Genomic DNA, 15,496 nt, shown 5'->3' on the forward strand with positions numbered 1-15,496 from the left:
CGCTCACATTCCAGACTCGGAGACCGCGACCGGGTCTCCGCTCCTCCACCGGACAAGGTGCGGGCGCAACGGCAAGAAATAGTCGGCCCTCTGAGGTCACAGGTTGACATGGATGGGGAGGGGGGGTCCTGTCCCTTTAAGAAAACTCTCTCTCTCTTTTATTATTATTTTTTTTATATTAATTAATTTATTTGTACATTTCTTTACATTTTACATTTCTTTCATTTTATTTACCAAGACAATAATTACAAAAAAGTATTTTTGTAAATTATTAAAAATTTGCATTTCAGAAACTCTTTTTTTTTTTTTACCTGGCCACATAATTTTTTTTACAATTTATAAATACTAAATTGTATTTCAAAAACTGTAATTAAAAAAAAAATCTATGTTTCTTCCTGGGCAAATTTAATTTAATTCAATGAAAAACATGTTTTAAATAGTTAAAATTTTGCATGTAATATTTGATTTCACTTATTAAAAACATTAGTAAAGCATTTTTTCAAATATTTTAAATGAAAATTTAAAAACTTTTAAAAAAAGTGATTTTTAAAAATTTTTACATTTTTTTACTTTAATTGAACTTTTATTAAACTTTATTTACCAAAACAATAATTAAAAAAATGAATGTAGCATTTTTGTAAATGATTAAAAATTGTATAGCGCACAAGTGGTTAGTGCGCAGGCCTCACAGTAAGGAGACCCGAGTTCAATCCCACCCTCGGCCATCTCTGCATGGAGTTTGCATGTTCTCCCCGTGCATGCGTGGGTTTTCTCCGGGTACTCCGGTTTCCTCCCACATTCTAAAAACATGCTAGGTTAATTGGCGACTCCAAATTGTCCATAGGTATGAATGTGAGTGTGAATGGTTGTTTGTCTATATGTGCCCTGTGATTGGCTGGCCACCAGTCCAGGGTGTACCCCGCCTCTTGCCCAAAGACAGCTGGGATAGGCTCCAGCACCTCCACGACCCTTGTGAGGATAAGCGGTAGAAAATGAATGACTCAAATACTTTTACATTAAATTTTTTACTTTCAGGTAAATTATTATTATTTTTTAAATTTGATTTACTATCATATATCATGTATCCTATATCATGTATGTGATCCCTAAGCAATCACTCAAACACTCACAGCTCTCCACGACCGTGAGGGTGGGGTGTGGGGGTGGGGTTGTCCTCCCCCAGAGAGGCGTAGGGGTGGACGTCCTTTGAAAGTTGAAGCGGTGCAAACGGACGCAGGGTGCGTGACGCTAAACTAATAGCATCATTCAGGAGCCAAGATGACGGCACCCGGGGCTAATGAGGTGCGTTTACAGTATCCGTCAGTTACTTTGGGGTGTCGGCAAGTGGAATAATTGGTCCCAGGAGCTTTTCAAGCGTGTGCCGGCTGTGTGCATGCGGGCGGGCCGGCTCTGTGTTGCTGTTTTTGTTTCGGGCCGCATGGAGGAAAGATGCAGAAGTGACATTATTTCTACAAATGAGTATCATTTACAATAAAAAAAAATATTTTAAAAGAATAACACCACAAAATAAAAAATAACTTAAAAATATTTTTAAAGTAATAATAAAGTATGAGTTTGAATAATATAAATAATTCACGTCATGTAACCCCCGCCAAAGTGTTGTTTATGGTGTTTTTCTGAGCGCTGCCGTCAGCAAATACGACCCGCCTGTTGGAGATAACGACTGACGACGTGTGATTACGACGTGACGACTAAATGGAGCCAAACATCTTGATATTTGACGACGCGCTTTGCCCTTACGACCTCACAGGGGCACTTTATGGCGCCGGGGATTTGGCACGTAATTGGACAATTAGCGTGCCGCTAAGAATGGAACGACATGTTAGCGAACAAGATTATTTAACGCATGCTAAGTGGACGTCGCAAACAGCCTTAGGCAACAAGCACACACACACTATTTCTCTTTTGGGGGGGTCCTTATGTCCTTATGTCCACAGTCAGAAGTATATTCATTCAAACTCTCACATTTACTGAGTGTCTTATTAGCATCATCATTTATTTTAGCGCTTACTAGCATTTCCTAGCGTGTTGTCTATGAATTCATGGAAGAAAAAGAATAGAATTGTATCATTTGCTGCCCCATTCAAGTATTATAGTTATGCTTTCATGTCATAAAATAAGCTTTAGGCAATGAGCTAGCTTACCTGCTGATACACTGCCATTTTGGGGACACACCGTAGCTTCTTATGGGTTATGGCTGCTAGTTTGTGTAGCTTGTTGCCTATGAATTCATGGAAAAAATATAGTAACAATAAGTGAATAGTAATATTTGACACCCTATCAAACTATTACAGGTGTTACATGGATCTAATATGAGCTTTCATGGCTTTAGAAAATGAGCTAGCTTACCTGCTAATACACTGCCATTTTAGGGACACACCGTAGCTTCTTATGGGTTAAGGCTGCTAGTTTTTGTAGCTTGTTGCCTGTGAATTCATGGAAAAAATATAGTAACAATAAGTGAATGGTAATATTTGACAGCCTATCAAACTATTACAGGTGTTACATGGATCTAATATGAGCTTTCATGGCTTTAGAAAATGAGCTAGCTTACCTGCTGATACACTGCCATTTTGGGGACACACCGTAGCTTCTTATGGGTTAAGGCTGCTAGTTTTTGTAGCTTGTTGCCTATGAATTCATGGAAAAAATATAGTAACAATAAGTGAATAGTAATATTTGACACCCTATCTAACCGTTACAGGTGTTACATGGATCTAATATGAGCTTACCTGCTGACACACTGCCATTTTGGAGACACACCATGGCTTCTTGTAAAAGCCAGCTAGCTCGTGTAGCTTGTTTACTACAAATTCATTGAAAACATATCGTAAGAACAGTTGAATTAAGTAACATCTGACAGCATTACAGCATGACAAGATCTTATATTCGCGCTCATGGCATAAAAATAAGCTTTAGGAAATGAGCTAGCTTACCTGTTGACACACTGCCATTATGGGGACACAACATGGCTTCTCATGGGGTAAGTCTGTTAAAGCTGGCTAGCTTATAGCTTGTTTGCTGAGTTGAATTGTAGTGGTTGACACACAATTGAAGCAATATTCTTGTTAAATGGATCTAAGACCAGCTTTCATGGCTGAAAGTAAGTGTTTGGAAATGAGCTAGCTTAGGTAACATGCAGCCATTTGGGGACACACTATGGCTTCTTATGGGTTAAGGCTAAAAAAGCTAGCTAGCTTGTGTAGCTTGTTGTCTGTGAATGTATTGACGAAATATAGTATGAGCCTGAAGGGTTGCCAGGTATGCTGCAACCTCATCGTTTGTTCAGTCGCCAAGCTGCTAAAAGCAGAGAATGACCCCACATGACCCCCACACCTGGATACGTTGGCGGTAAAGTGCAACCTTCCGCTCGTGCCGCACATTCGGCGTGGACACGCCTCCCGCCGTCTGTCGCTAGCAAAACAAGCCAGTAATTTGCAGGCGAAGGCGTGCAATCTGCGGACAAGATGGCCACGCTACCTGGTGGCGGGGTGTAATTACAAGTAAGAGAAGCCGGGCGGGGCGGCAGGTGGCGGCCATATCGGATTGTAGTTGTGTGGATTGGAACGCCACACCCAAAGGAAATTATTTTGTGTTTTGTTTTTGTCAAAGCAATAATGAATAAGTAATACATTTGATGGCTTTTTATTTTTAGCTTTTAAAAAAAATGTTGGTTGTATTACGTTTTATTTAGTACTTTATTTATTTTTATCAGATTTATTTACATGTGTAAACTTTATTTCAGACATTTAATTTATGATGATGATGATGATTATGCTTGTGAACCCGGTGAGGATAAGCGGTTGAAAATGAATGATTATTATTTTTAGTTTTAATTTTTTTTATTGATGTTGTTATGAATTGTATTTTATTTTATTTTATTTATTTTGAATACTTTAAGTTTTTTGGTTGTATGTGATTTTATTTATTTTATTTTATTTTATTTATTTTTTTACCCAGGCAAACCCTTTAAATTAAATATAACATTTAAATTCCTCAAAGTCATTGAAAATAGCAAACATTTTATTATTTTTGTATTGTAAAAATAAAATAATTAATTAAAACCGAAAAAGTTTAAATGTTTTACTTATTTTGGTTGTAATTTATTATTTTATTTTTATTTATTAAATTTTGTATAATTTTTTTCGGATTGCATTTTATTTTTAATTATTAAATTTTACATTTTTTGTTCTTAGTTTTATTCAAATATTAGTTGTATCCAACAAATCCTGGACAGGTTCGCCCCCCCCCCAGCTCCCTCCAAGCAGCGCAAATATTAGTATAGAGAGTATCTTGAGTTGTCTAGAGTTAATTATATGAAATATGAATCTTGCTAATCCAACAATAAGACACAAAGATGCGTCAAATGCTGAGGCACCTGTAGATGGTGCTTGTCGCTGCCGTCCTTCCATAGACCGATTAGTGATGCTGACTAGAACGAACAGAGGGATTGCGTACGTAACAGATGTTTCAACCGTCTTCCTGTCCGCATTTTCTACGTCAAGTCTGACAAGAGGAGGGGCAGTACTGCCCCGGTCTTCATGTGGGGGGGTGGTGGTGGTGGTGAGGGGGTGAGAGACCGCATTGTTTGCTTGCTTTGTGTGAAGCCAACGTTGCGGCAAGCCACATCCCATACGAGTCCTGGCAGTCAACACCGTGGACCTCATACCCCATTGTGGTCTGTGTGTGTATGTGTGTGTGTGTGTGTGTGTGTGTGTCATACATCATCCAGCGTATCAGCACAAATATTTAGTGATGCCAAGCCTCAAGACAATGCCAATATTTGTAATGCTTTGTAAAGCCTAAAGCAGGGATGTCCAAATTGGCGGACCTTTGACGTTTTTATATTATTAAATATCACTTCACAAAAAACAACCAGCAAAAATAGAAAAGCAATCATTTTATGAGAATAAAATCAAATTATGAAATTGTGAAAAATGTCGTAATATAATGAGCGCCACATTTATTTTATCTACATATTTAGATTGCTGTTGTTAGCATGCTAACACATTGCATTATAGTGGCAATTTATTTATACAAGTGTCTCGCTATGAAAATGGGTAAAAATGCTGCTATGCTAATATTGAGATGCTAACACCTAGCATCATAGTGATATCTAGCTTACCACAATGATGCTTGGCGTTAGCATGTTAGCATTTTTAGACACTTCAGTAGCTAGACACTCAGTATATAAACACTTAGCACTGTGATGCTAGGTGTTAAAAGCAGCCAGGAAGTGCTGAGCTCCCAATCTGACATCCTTTACTGCTCTGGGGCTCACAGGAAGAAGAAAATAAGTCACAGAGGAGATCCAGTGAGTGTTTTTGCGGCCATTGTGTGGCGTGACAGTTATACGAGGCCGAGACGGCGACGATAAATAACACACAAGTTTGCGTGTTTGTCCATCATCATGTCTCCTGCACGTCCCGCATCCCTCAAATAAACTCTGCTGTGTTGTTTTTCCTCCATGAGCGCTTCAGGAGCAATCAAATATATCGAGCAGACATGCTGAGTTTCTGTCCGTCGGGTTCAAACGTGCAACCTTATCTGCTCCGGCGCTGCCGGTCTCGGCCCATTGATCCCACGTTTGGTGCCACCCGGGTTTCACTCTACCACCGACAAGACGTACGAGACTCTTTTCTCGTCTCGGAGCGTCTGAAACAGGATCCACATGGGAAGGTAACTACTGGACGCGGCGCTTTTCAGATAGTCATCAAACTTCTTCTTTCATGGCGACAAGACGCCTATTGATTTATCCTGATATCTGACACAACATGGCTTTTTATGGTGAAGCCAGAAGAACACAGCCAGGGCCGCCCAGGGCCGCCTAGCCAAACATGAAAGGATGCTAACAAGTGCAGATCTGCTTCGTCACAACGCGGGAAATATTACTCGGAATGATTCACTCTTTCCTTGTTTTTTCACCCATATTCACCAAACTCGTACCTCCCTCATATTTTTTTTACATTTTACTCTCAAATCATCTTCACCAATTTTCTTGGAATATTAACTTATTCCCATAACATGATGACTTTATTTCCATAATATGACGACTTTATTCCATAATATGATGACTTTATTTCCTTAATATGATGACTTTATTCCACAATATGATGATTTTTATTCCCATAATATGATGACTTTATTCCAACAATATGATGACTTTATTTCCTTAATATGACAATTTTATTCCCATAATATGACGACTTTATTCCCTAATATAATGATTTTATTCCCATAATATGATGACTTTATTCCCACAATATAACAACTTTATTCCCACAATATAACAACTTTATTCCCATAATATGATGACTTTATTTCCTTAAAATGACCATTTTATTCCCATAATATGATGACTTTATTCACTAATATGATGATTTTATTCCCATAATATGACTTTATTCCCATAATATGGTGACTTTATTTCCTCAATATGACGATTTCATTCCCATAATATGACGACTTTATTCCCTAATATGATGATTTTATTCCCATAACATGATTACTTTATTTCCACAATATAGCAACTTTATTCCCATAACATGACAACTTTATTCCCATAAGATGATTACTTTATTCCTGACTTATTCCCATAATATAATGACTTTATTTCCATAATATAAAAAAAATAAAAAAAAAATGTATCAGAATATTTTATTCCCAACCTAAGTAGCCAAAAATGTGTTGTGTTTTTTTTGTGATAATACCTTGTGTTGACTATTCCACCTCTATGCTACTAGAATGACCTAATTGTTCCCGTTCATTCTTTACTTGTTGTTGGTATTTACTATTGGTTCAGATTGGGTGAGAGAGAAAGGAGATACGAGGATGCAAGGAAGAGAGAGAGAGAGGGTCTCATTTGTCCCTGGGGGAGGACAAAGGATGCCATCACTCTCACGACTGAAGACGGACATATGGTTATGTCCTGCCAACACAATTTGCATGTGATGAAATGATACGCTGCGTAACATCGTAGTCGGGCGCCACCATGACACGTCCTACAAGGAAACAGCTGAAATCAACCAAAAACCCAGGAGTGTATGACACACACCTCAACCCCTTTGGCTTCTCCCAAGTGTGGTACAGTCAGAGCCATTTGGAAATATGCAAACGTGCCCTCCATTAACACGGGGTCATGTCCCATTTCACCCTCACATACCAATATGGGAATATTTATTTATATTTCCAAAAATAATCAATGAGGTAATCAAGTTGTCACGATGGAGGTGATATTTTTGCATAACACACACACACAGATATGATGAAATCGGCATCAGTCAGTGTCACCGCAGCCAACTGGCCCATGATTAGTTCCAGCTAAAATATCGAGCCGCGTCGCTAACATCTACTCCAATGAAAATATGCTGAATCTGCAAAATATTCAAAATACGTGGAACACGTTTACAGTCGAATACTTTTGCTTGGCTTACATCTTTTTCTGGCGTTATTGTCCTGTTTGCTGCTTTTATTTTATAGGTCTGTTTCCTGTTTGGACCAAATGCTTCACCAGGGGGAGCTGGGCGGCGCACCTGTCTAGGGTTTGGAATCAGGGTTCTCTTGACCTCAGTCGGGGATTCTGCTCGTCCAGGATTGTCCAAAGTGCCACCCCGGAGACCATTTGCTACCCCAAGGATGTTTGTTTTTGTTGTCCGCAAGATGTCCGCAAGAGACCGGATGGCTCACCTGAACCGCACTGAATCAAATGGCCAAACGGACCAAATGGAGGGACTGGAACAGACTGGACGGAAGGACCGGACAGACGGACAAACTGATAGGAGAGAGGGATCGGATGGAGAGATGGATGCAATGGACCAGACTGGACCAGGTGAACGGAGGGACTGGACAGACAAACAAATGAAGAATCAGATGGAGAGACCAGATGGACAAACTGAACTGGATGGACGAAGAGTTAACAGAGGGACCGGTTGGCTGCATGGAGGGCTGGATGGACGGAGAAGTGGAGAGACCAGATTGACAGACGGACAGAGAGACCGGATGGCTGACTCGGACCGCACTGAATCAAATGGCTAGAATGACCAGATTGATAGATGGAGGGACTGAACCAGACTGAACGGAAGGACCGGACAGACGAACAAACTGATGGGAGAGAAGGATCGGATGAAGAGATGGATGCAATGGACCAGACTGGATCGGGTGGATGGAGGGACTGGACAGACAGATAAATAAATGAAGAATCAGATGGAGAGACCAGATGGACAGACTAAACTGGACGGACGAAGAGAACAGCGAACAGAGGGACTGGTTGGCTGCACGGAGGACTGGATGGACGACCCGGACCAGACTAAACCGATCGACAGAATAGCAGAGAGACCAGATGGATAGATGGACGGTCTGGACCAGACTAGACGGAAGGAATAGACAGACCCAAAAAATCCCAGAAATCAGACAGAAGGATCAGATGGACAGACGGTTGGATTGGACCAGATTGGACTGGACGGACGGAGGGACCGGGTAAACAATCGAATGGATGGGATGGAAGGACTGGATCTGACAAACGGATGTAGGGACCAGCTGAACAGATGAACTGACCGAAGGATACATGGACTAGACAGACAGATTGACGGACAGCTGGACCAGGCACCTCGTGGGCGCCTCAATGACTGGCGTTTTTTTTTTTGTACAATTTGCTGGTGGTCTGAGATTATGGGAACCCCGGTGAATAGCAGGCAGAGACAGTCATGTCATCATCAAGAAGAGCTTTCAGCACATACATTAGCTTCTTTAGCTTGCATACCAAATTGGTTTATGTGCATTTACCAGAGTGCCTTATACTCCTCCAAAACATTCCTTCCTTTGAGAAGAGGGATGGTTTCTCTGGGGCGGAGGCGGAGGAAGAGTGCTTTGGAGAGGAAAGTGCCTTTGAGTCAGTTTACTCAGCTTCTGGCCGCTGATGAAAAAGCCTCTCATGTGTCAGAAATGACCGCATCACCTCTTGCCGGCCACACACACACCCACAGTCACTCACGCCTACGCCTTCCCACAAAGCCACAGTGCATCTTGGGAACCATTAAAGAAACCCGAGACCACCGCAGTGGGCAAAGGACACAAACACGGGGTGAGAAGAGGAGGGCAAAGAGAGACGGACGTATGAGATAGATGCAGAGATGGGGAAAGGGTGATGGCTTCCACGTTTCTCCACCCTTGAAAACTGTTACAGCTCGATACCCCTCCACGCCTATCAGGTGCTTCCTCCAAACCCGACTCCGAGGTAAGTTCACTGTGGTACAGGAAGGGGGTGGAGTCGCTGCCCTTGGTACTGAATGCAAAGGGAGGTAGCCTTGTCATATACATATGTTTGGTCCTTGAACACCACTCAGGTTGACCCTCAGTCCTAAAACTCGTACCTCCCTAACCTTTGCCCCTTGCACCCTCACAGTTCCACCCGACAGCCTTCACTCTTAGACCTTCACTCCTCTCCTCTCTGGTTTTTCCACCACCTGCTCCAACTTCAGATCACAATCTCTGAGCATCATTGTCCAAAGGACCTTCTGCCTCACCTCACCTGTCAATCTGTCCATCAAACAAGAAGCTAACCATCCAACCTACCAGCGACACCTCCAGTGATTCCTAAATCTTCCTGTTGACCAACAGATGGGTGACCAGCAGCACAGGTGCGCCCCAGGGAACCACCCTCCACACCCGTGACTTTACCTTACAGCTCCCATGCCAGACATTCTCACATGACACTGATAAACAATAACCCTGCCAAGAAATATCCTCCAAGTGGCCCTGGAGATGTATGCGGACCCTCTCTGTCGCTTAAAGATTTCCGCTCCTATTTCCCTCCATAAGAAAGCGATATTATCACACAGCAGCAGCGTTCCCTACGGAAAACAATCATCAAGTTACCGCACGGACAACAAGGTGCACCTGCTTCCCATTCATACCTACTTCACTCCTTTCCCCCATTTTTGCTCTTCCTTATTGCATTTTTCCAATAATTTGACTTTATTCCAATAATTTTTTGTTTTTTTTTCCCAAAAAATATTTTTGAGTTTTTCCATAATATTAGGACTTAATTCCCAAAGTATTTTGGACTTTATTCCCATAGTACTATGAGCTTATTCCAACAATATTATGACATTATTCCCATAGTATGACATTTGTATAATATTAGAACTGTAAAAAAAGGTGTTTTTTGGTATGTCAAGCTGACACTACTAAAGTGATTTATTTTGTTGTACTTTCCAGTTTCTTTGATATTTTTAAAAGGGTACAGTACACCCTAGTGATGATGCTGAATGCTGAGCATATTGTAATTAGAAGCCCTCCATCCATCCCGACCTCCCAGGTAGGGCATGACTTCCTGGCTATCCTATCCTGCTCATGACCTGCTTTACATACTGTACACCATATATGATATATGTAGTCTGTATACATCTCATACTGTACATACTGTACACCAAATATATGCTATATGTACTCTATATCCATCTCATACTGTACATACTGTACACCATATATGCTATATGTAATCTGTGTACATCTCATACTGTACAGTATGTACTCTATAACCATGTAATATTGTACATACTGTACACCTTATATGCTATACAGTATGTACTCCATTTCCATCTCATACTGTACATACTGTATATACCATATACTATATTTATATCCTGGTAATGACTAATTTTTTTCCACAGTTGGTCTTTAAAAACTCCAGTGTCCAACAGAGGATCTTTGACTAGCATTTTAATTTCCCAGATCCTTAAAAAGGACAGAGCATTACTTGTCTCATATAGAGGATCTTTGACTAGTGTATATATTTGCAGTAAGTCCTTTAAAAACAGCAAAGTGCTCCTGTCATATAGAGGATCTTTGACTAACTTTTTTTTTTTTTGCAGCTTGCCCTCTAAGAACGACAAACACACCTGTCATATAGAGGATCTTTGACTAGTGTATTTTTTTTTCCAGTATGTCCTTTAAGAATGATAGATTACGCCTGTCATTTAGAGGATCTTTGACTACCATTTCCCCCCAGATCCCCTCACTGGTCTCATATACATAAGATCTTTGACTAGCGTTTTTTGTTTGTAGTAGGTCCTTTAAGAACAACAGAGTGCTCCTGTCGTACAGAGGATCTTTGACTTATGACTTTGCAGTATAGGTCATTAAAAATGACAGAGTGCTCCTGTTATATAGAGGATCTTTGACTACCATTTTCTTCCCCCAGATCCTCACACTCGTCTCATATAGAGGGTCTTTGACTAGCGTATTTTTTTGTAGTATTTCCTTTAAGAACGACAGAGTGAGGATCTTTGACTGATGTTTTTGTCTGTAAAAGAAAAGTGGTCAAAAAACGGCCAAAGAAAAGCTTACGAGCGTGCAGGAAAGGCAGGAAGGAGTAAAGTGGCGTGCCTGGTTGGAGGGGGGTTATGGGGGGGGGTACTTCTTACTCTTCGTGGCAGTGTCACCAGACACCCTCGTCAACGGCGGCTAACGGGACTTTAATTACAGCTCGCTGATGACACTTAATACACAGCGATCGGGTAACTTCAAAGCCAGTGCTGGAAGAAAAGATTTTATTGGGGGGGTCGTGATTTTATTCAAGAAGAAAAAACACTGGATGATGAATGTGCCTTTTTTTTCCTCATGTTTGGAAATTGCTGATACATGAACAATAACACTAACTTTAATTTGTCATATTTAAATGTATATTATCATTATGAAATACATTATTATTATTAATTTTTTCCATGAAAAAAATGTGTATTATTTTATTGTGTTTATAAATAAAATAAATAAATAAATATTTAAAAAACACATTGAATTAATTTTTAAATGTAACATAAAATATACTTGAATTGGCTTGGATTGATTAGAATTTAATAACAAAAATAATCAATGTAATTGGCTATTTTTCCTTGGTGAAATAAAGATAAATCCTGTTTGCTGTGTGGCATGCTAATGTTTGTGGGTGGTGATGATTGTGTAAAGAAATAAAAAGTCCAGATGCAGCGTGGATGCCGGTAGCAAGCGCTGATCTCTCGCTCTTGTTTTGGCATCTGGCCGCTGTTATTTTGTTTGTGTTTTCCTCGGCTCGGTTCCGCTGGGCTGCCTTTCCTCCCGAGTGTCACTTTGGGATGTCGAAGCCGGCGCTAACGGGAGGCCTCGCAGGGTCAGCGTGCCAGCCTTTTTTGCATGTGTGTGCGCGAGCGGAGGTTTCCCATGGGTCAGAGTGAAATGTTTGCTTGTGTGAAAACACGACGTGGCAGGTAAACACACACAAGGGCCTGTCCACAAACTAGCAGCGTGAAAACAAAGCCATGAAGGCGAGTAAAAGTGCAGGAACGTGTTGGAAGATGCTAACAAATAAATACTAGTTAGCTATCACGCTATTTGGAAAGGGCTGGAAGTGTACACTAACCTTAACCTAACCCTAAACTAACTCTAAACTAACCCTAACCCAATTGTGCATACAACAAAATGAATATACTGTATAACAACATTCTGTATTCACTGTAAAATCACACACAGGACACAAAGACAAGAATAGCACAAATATTTATTTCGCGTTTTGTTTGTTTCCAAAGCATCAGCTCAATCATCAAAGCTGCGCGTGTGCGTTTGTGTGACTCTCGTATCCAGTAACACTGACTTCCTGTCTGTGCTCAGCAAAGAAACAGGATGAATCCTTGTTACTGACCACGACGCGCCACAGTCACGTCTTCCATCAACAAGCACACAAATGTCAGAAGAAAATAAGACATATTCGATATGTGGTCCCCTACGCTCACCTTTAATCTCCTATGACTCAATATAATAGACATCATAGAAGAAAATAAGACATATTAGGCATAATAAACCAGTTTACCCCCTTCTTAATACACTTTTTAACATCATTAGAGCCCTCTAGACATGACATAACACCCCTATAGTCTCCTTTACACTCCTATTACCCAATATAGTAGACATCATAAGAGAAAATAAGACATATTTGGCTTAATAATGCTGTTTACCATCGTCAAAATAGAAATTTTAACATAATTAGAGCCCTGTACACATAACATAACACCCCTATAGTCACCTTTACACTCCTATTACCCAATATAGTAGACATCATAAGAGAAAATAAGACATATTTGGCTTAATTAAGCTGTTTACCATCTTCTAAATACAAATCTTAACATAATTAGAGCCCTGTAGACATAACATAACACCCCTATAGTCACCTTTACACTTGACAGGACTTCTGAGTGCCATATTTTTGTGTTTGACTTCATTTTGCTTGGAAATGCTTGATTCGGGCAATAAAATTAGATGGCTACTAAGAACTAGGGACTGCATGTGTTTGTCACCGTAGAGACGTCAACAATGGGAGTAAATAATTGAAGGGGGTGAGGTGTGTATTATTGATGAGGCTAAAGGCCTAATTGTCCTTGAGGAGGTGCCTCAAGAAGGAAATGAGATTGCAAATAATCCAAATATAAAAAAAAGGGATGTGTGGTGTTTTACTAGCAGCACACTTTGGATGTGTATCGAGTAGCACACACGCTAGCTTGTTAATTGGCTGGAGATTGCAGTCATTGTGTGTGTGTGTGTGTGTGTGTGTGTGTGTGTGTGGCCTTTTAGCAGTAGCTCTCATCTATTGGATTGAGATCATGTTGACTGCATTAACACCTGCTAACATCTTTACACAAGCAAAACATTCCCTGCTCGCTACTCCTCGCTACTCCTCACTACACCACTGTACTCCACTCTACTCCTCTCTACTCCACTCTACTCTGGACTCTAATATTAGCACTTTATTCCCATCATGTTACCACCTTACCCCCCATGTTATTGTCCAAAAATGCCCCCTTTATTTTGTTTAGAATGTATTTTTCCTCCACTGTATGCTACTAAAAAGGCATTGTTTTACCTCAATATTATTTTAATATTTTCATTTTATTTTATGTGCATGTTTTATGTTTTTGTATTTATTTTCCAACTATTTTACCTCCCTTCTTTTTGTAATATTTTGACTTAATCCGTATGATATTGTGATATTTTTTTCTCTAATATCTAAACCTTCTGTTTCTAATTATATAATATTATCAATATTTAATATTATAGTAATATTATACTATTATAATATTATTATATTCATATATAATATTATACTATAATATTATCGTATTATAGTAATATTATAGATTGCAACTTTTTTCTCCTTAGAGTATGATTTTTTTAAAATTTCCTACTATTTCAAATATCTAGTAGTAATATATTTTTCCCTAATTATGACTTTTAAAAATAAATAATAAAATGAATTTGTATGTAATGTATTTTTTCTTGAATATTTCAACTCTATGCTATTAAAATGAAATCATACGATGAGTTCATCCTCAAAATGTTTTTTATTATTACTATTATTATTATTATTATTATTGATTTTAATAATAAGAAGGCTGAATAAGCCATGCATGCTCACTCACCCGCTGTTCCGGCACAGGAGTGAGGCGGGCGGCGGGTCCGGGTGGGGTCTTGTTGAGGACGTCGAGGCCACCTTTGGAGTTTAGACGGCCGTGTGGAGGCGTGTAATCTTTATCTTTATGGCTGCGTGAGAAAGAGGAGATATGATGAATAATAGTCATATATCATGCTCCTTACCAACCCCCCCCCCCCCGTGCTCGCTCCTTCACAATGACAGAGCACTCCTGTCATATAGAGGATCTTTGACTAGTGTATATCCTTACAGTAGAACATGACAGTCGTTATTTCTTTATTAGAAGTAGTGTATGTTTATGAAAAGTTAAAAGTGGTGCTCCTGTTATATTGATGATCTTTGACTCCTGAAAAAACCCCAAACACAAACAGAATTTAAAGAATTGAAATGTACTGCTCCTGTCGTGGAGATGATCTTTGACTCCTATGATATTTGTATGTATTATCGTTAGTAAATTGTTATACAAATATATATGCATACATACTCTGGTTCTCCCTGTCTGTCTTCCACGCCACAAATTCTCCATCTCTCTCAATTACTTCTCTACTGCTGCCATCTCTCCTTTGTCCTCCCCCCCTCCCTCAAGTGAGAGACGCAATAGGATTGGAAGCCGATCAATCAGGCCGGGTATGGAGCAGGGATTGGATTTGGCCGAGGCTGATGGGGCGGCCGGGTGCTTTTGATTTTAGCTCTGCTCCAATCAAGGTGGATCTGATGTATTATTATTATGGACACACACACTGTGTGTGTGTGTGTGTGTGCGAGTGTGCGTATTGAGTGTGATTGCGGTTGACGTGTGTCATGGTTCAACAACCAAATCTGTCAAATCCAGATGTTCTCTGTGAGTCGCTATCAAGGTCGTGTAATCACATCATACGATGTCTGTCGCCCTCAAGCTTTGACCTTGTCCCAACGTAACAAGAACCTTCTTCCCTGAGCTTCCCAACCAACAACTTGCTAAACACGCACCAGCACCACTCTTACTTATGCCTAATATGTCTTATGATGTCTACTATATTG

The 15,496-nt window shown here is 40.0% G+C and overlaps 1 protein-coding gene across 3 annotated transcripts in view; it reads right to left on the reverse strand.

Moving 5' to 3' along the window:
* The window catches only part of runx1 (RUNX family transcription factor 1), a 47,034-nt gene that overhangs the window by 14,145 nt on the left and 17,393 nt on the right, over positions 1-15,496 (reverse strand). The window contains exons 2-6 of one of the 3 annotated variants that reach the window (XM_058085895.1): positions 14,466-14,586; positions 2,754-2,827; positions 2,576-2,652; positions 2,371-2,447; positions 2,166-2,242 (exon numbers count right to left, since the gene is read on the reverse strand). The gene's annotated coding sequence lies outside the window, so the exon portion shown is untranslated. Of the gene's footprint in view, positions 1-2,165; positions 2,243-2,370; positions 2,448-2,575; positions 2,653-2,753; positions 2,828-2,957; positions 3,521-14,465; positions 14,587-15,496 lie in introns of those variants that run through there. The other 2 variants (XM_058085896.1, XM_058085897.1) reach the window with 2 other exon arrangements.

This window comes from Doryrhamphus excisus, chromosome 10 (genome assembly GCF_030265055.1).
Source record: "Doryrhamphus excisus isolate RoL2022-K1 chromosome 10, RoL_Dexc_1.0, whole genome shotgun sequence".
NCBI classification, from domain to species: Eukaryota; Metazoa; Chordata; class Actinopteri; order Syngnathiformes; family Syngnathidae; genus Doryrhamphus; species Doryrhamphus excisus.